The sequence below is a fragment of the Scylla paramamosain genome, chromosome 48 (genome assembly GCF_035594125.1).
Source record: "Scylla paramamosain isolate STU-SP2022 chromosome 48, ASM3559412v1, whole genome shotgun sequence".
NCBI classification, from domain to species: Eukaryota; Metazoa; Arthropoda; class Malacostraca; order Decapoda; family Portunidae; genus Scylla; species Scylla paramamosain.
Window position 1 is genome coordinate 591,232 of NC_087198.1, and position 4,767 is coordinate 595,998.

The 4,767-nt window shown below is 47.0% G+C and overlaps 1 long non-coding RNA gene across 1 annotated transcript; it reads right to left on the reverse strand.

Moving 5' to 3' along the window:
* Positions 1 to 117: 117 nt before the first annotated feature.
* On the reverse strand, positions 118 to 4,107 carry LOC135095312 (uncharacterized). The gene is made up of 3 exons (XR_010264257.1): positions 3,095 to 4,107; positions 2,544 to 2,666; positions 118 to 1,870 (listed from the first exon to the last, which is right to left on the reverse strand). It is a non-coding gene; the product is annotated as an uncharacterized LOC135095312 (long non-coding RNA).
* Between the last annotated feature and the right edge of the window lie 660 nt (positions 4,108 to 4,767).

Consider the following 4,767-nt stretch of genomic DNA (forward strand, 5'->3'; position numbering starts at 1 on the left):
GTGAGTCAAGCATTCATCTGTGGCTGGTCTGCCTCTTGAAGCACAGCACTGACCTCTTGCCCCACTTGTTCCAGCAGCCCCTCACTGATCTGTGTGGCAACAGCAGTACTAGTGCTGTGTGTTTGTGTGTGTGTTTAGTTCAAGTCAAGTGGGTTTTCAAGGGTGTTTTTACAGTTGTAGTGACAGATTAACAACATTTCTGCATTACTGACAGGGGAAACATTCTTTTAAAAGGCTGGAGTTGAAGTGATGTGGGTTTTCAAGGGTGTTTTTACGGTTACAGTGACAGATCAACATTTCTGCATTACTCACAGGAGAAACACTCTTAAAAGGCTGTAGCTGAAATAATGCAGGTTTTCAAGGGTGTTTTTACAGTTGCAGTGACAGATTAACAACATTTCTGCATTACTGACAGGAGAAACATTGTTTTAAAAGGCTCTAGTTAAAGTGACGTGGGTTTTCAAGAGTGTTTTTACAGTTGCAGTGATATATTAACATTTTTGCATTACTGACAGGAGAAATACTTTTAAAAGGCTGTAGTTGAAGTGATGCAGGTTTTCAAGGGTGTTTTTACAGTTGCAGTGACAGATTAACAACATTTCTGCAGTACTGACAGGAGAAACATTCTTTTAAAAGGCTTTAGTTGAAGTGACGCGGGTTTTCAAGGGTGTTTTTACAGTTGCAGTGACAGATTAACAACATTTCTGCAGTGCTGACAGGAAAAACATTCTTTTAAAAGGCTTTAGTTGAAGTGACGCGGATTTTCAAGGGTGTTTTTACAGTTGCAGTGACAGATTAACAACATTTCTGCAGTGCTGACAGGAAAAACATTCTTTTAAAAGGCTTTAGTTGAAGTGACGCGGATTTTCAAGGGTGTTTTTACAGTTGCAGTGACAGATTAACAACATTTCTGCAGTGCTGGCAGGAAAAACATTGTTTTATAAGGTTTAAGTTGAAGTGACGCAGGTTTTCAGGGGTGTTTTTACAGTTGCAGTGACAGATTAACAACATTTCTGCAGTGCTGACAGGAGAAACATTGTTTTATAAGGTTTTAGTTGAAGTGACGCAGGTTTTCAGGGGTGTTTTTACAGTTGCAGTGACAGATTAACAACATTTCTGCATTAGTGACAGGAAACACTTGAGAACCCGTCTAAGCCTCCCTGTGGCCTTGGAAACATGCAATATTCTAACACAGGGGGAGGGGGAGCCAGATTAAAAAAAAATTTGAGAACTCAACTTGTTAAACAACGCAAGATTACAAACTTGATTCAATCCTGCAGAAACACAATTATGCAGCAAGAATTGGGTGTGAATACCTGACACCCTGGTGTACACACACACACACACACACACACACACACACACACACACACACACACACACACACACACACACACACACAGCTGGGCCAGTCCTCTGCAGCAGAGTTGGGCAATGTCTGACATCACTTTGGCTGTCCTTGGCGCTGATCCAGTCCAGCAGTGACACTTAACTCACTGTCAGACAGAGAGAGAGAGAGAGAGAGAGAGAGAGAGAGAGAGAGAGAGAGAGAGAGAGAGAGAGAGAGAGAGAGAGAGAGAGAGAGAGAGAGAGAGAGAATATCAACAATTTTTATTTACAACAGCAACAACAACAAAAACAACAACTTACTTTCTCTTTTTCTTCTTCTCCTCCTGCCCTCTTCTCCTTCTCATGCTCTTCCTCTTCTTCCTCCTCCTCCTCCTCCTCTTCCTTCTCTTCCTCCTCCTCTTTCTTCTGTGCTGTGCTTGTCCTCCTCTTCTTCTCAGCTTCCTCCTCTTCCTCTTCCTCTTGTGTCAAGAGTTCAGGGAAGACTGGAATCCTTGCCAGTAGCTTCAGGTCCTCTTCAAAACTGTAAGTAGTAGTAGTAGTAGTAGTAGTGGTAGTAGTAGTAGTTGTAATAGTTGTAGTAGTGACACACACACACACACACACACACACACACACACACACACACACACACACACACACACACACACACACACACACACACACACACTCCAACCATTTTTCTATCTCTTTCCTCCTCTCTCCTCTCTTCTCCTCCTCCTCCTCCTCCTCCTCCTCCTCCTCCTCCTCCTCCTCATCTTCCTCCTCCTCCTCTCCCCATTGGTGAGTTGCCAGGAAGAGTAAAGAGTCACACACAACTGTAGGAGAGACTTGTAAATAATAAAAAAAATATGCAAGACATTCTCTCCACCTCCCTCTCTTCTTTTCTCCATATCTCCCTCCACAAGTTATCTCCAGGCTTCTCCTCCCTCACAGCCCTTCCTCCATGCTCCCTCCACCTTTCCTCCAATCCTGACTATCCTGCAACACTTGCTTCATGATTAAAATAGTGCTTTTGTTAGATAGTCTGACATGACAACCACACATTTTTCCCTCCACCAACCTCTCTTCTCTCCTCCATATCTCCCACAAGTTACCTGCAGGCTTCTCCTCCCTCGCAGACCTTCCTCCATGTTCCCTCCACCTCTCCTCCAACCTTGACACACACACACACACACACACACACACACACTTACAAGTGAAGCAGGGCGACCTTCTCCTCCCGGCCACTGAGATTACAAAGTTTTGCTGGAATGCATCATGTCTTGCTCTGAAGGCTGCCACAACGTCTTCCAAGTTGCCCAACACTACTGCCCAGCCTGCAGTAGTAGTAGTAGTAGTTGTAGTTGTAGTTGTAGTAGTAGTAGTAGTAGTAGTAGTAGTAGTAGTAGTAGTTGTAGTTGTAGTAGTAGTAATAGTAGTAGTAATAATGGACAGAGGAAAGAAAGAGGAAGAGAAGGAGAGAGACAAATTATGACAATTATCTCTTCTTCCTCTTGGTTCCCTCTTCTCTTCTTCATCTTTTTCTCTTTCTTCCTCTCTACCTTTCCTCTTCTTCTTTTGCTTTCCTCCTGTGACCTTCAGAACCCCCTGTGACCTTCATTTTGACACACTAACAACATTCACATTTGAAAAACCTAACTTAACCTAACCTAACCTAGCCTAACCTAACCTAACCTAACCTAACCTACCTAACCTAACCTAAATTAACCTAACCTAACCTAACCTGACCTAACCCAACCCTGACCTTGTTGCTGCAGATGCTGGTTGTGAACAAGCTGGCGGCACGTTCTGGTGACCCTCACTGGCGTGCTCGTAAAACTGCTGCGCTAACTGTGTCCGCGCCACCACACTGTTGTAGGTGGCTGGCATGTTGAGGCACCCCTCCACCTGTGCCTGCAACAGTAGTAGTAGTAGTAGTAGTAGTAGTAGTAGTAGTAGTAGTAGTAGTAGTAGTAGTAGTAGTAGTAGTAGTAGTAGTAGTAGTAGTTCAATAAAATAAAGCTGAATAAACAAACAAACAAACAAACACACACACACACACACACACACACACACACACACACACACACACACACACACACACACACTAAAATAACAGAATATCAAGGAGAAAAAGTTGTATTTGGCAGTGGTCAGAGGTGAGGTCAGCCAGGAAAGGTGAGAGGTCAGTGGGGAGGGCTGCAGCCTGGGGTGGTACGGCCAGCACAGGGAGAGTGACCACAAGGATGAAGGGATGAGTGCTGCTGCTGCTGCTGCTGCTGCTGCTGCTGCCCACCACAACACACTGAGGCTGCCCTGCTGACACTCTGAGGGGTGGGGGAGGGGTTGGAGGTGAAGAGGGGCTCTGACACAAGTCTTCAGTGGCACAGGGGTCACGGCGAGGGGGACGCAGCCAGTGCACTGGGGACTGGTGGGCAGAACGACAGGTGGCAGACTGGGGCTTCAAAAATTGAGGCTGAGGAAAGAGACAGGAAGGAAGTGTGTGTGTGGAAGAGAGTGGTGGGTGAATGGAGCAGCGTCAGCAAGAAGGCTGTCAGTGGTGGGTGAGTGGGGAGTCATCAGGGAGCTGTGGAGGAAGGCTGCCAGGTGCACGGACAGGGCCGGCAGGCAGAGACAGGCAGGCAGGCGTGTCTTGTGCAGGGCCTGCCACGTGTAGGCCTGCCGGCTTGCTGCACCTGCCACGTGTAGGCCTGCCGGCTTGCTGCACCTGCCTGCTTCGCCACTGCAAGAGTCAGCCACCATTCTCCAACCCTTCACCACCACCACCACCACCACCCACCCTGAGGTCGCCGTCCCCGCCAGGCTGCACAGAGGGGGTTGGGGGCTGCTCCCTCAATGGCCACCTTGGAGAACAGAAAGATGGGGGACGAGTCTGTGCCGGCCGAGTAATGACACACCCACTTGCAGGAGTCCAGTGTTTCACCCCCAGAGGCCAGCAGCACCTGTTGACAGTAGTAGTAGTAGTAGTAGTAGCACACACACACACACACACACACACACACACACACACACACACACACACACACACACACACACACACACACACACACTAACCACTGTCACCTTGCAAACAAGCAATAGGCACACAGCAACACTACAAATACAACAAACAACATCAAACACTAACACAACTCACAAAACATTAACAAACAACAAAAATAAAACAAAAATCAATACAAAAACACAAACAAGCAAATATCAAGCATGACAAGTACAACAACACTGCCAGAGTGACTCGCGTGTGACAATGAGCCAGGCAGAGCTGACAAGCTGAAGAGGGAGGCATCCCAGACACTGCCACACACACACACTGCCACACACACACACACACACACACACACACACACACACACACACACACACACACACACACACACACACACACACACTGCGCAGCCTGAATTGGCCCACACAGGC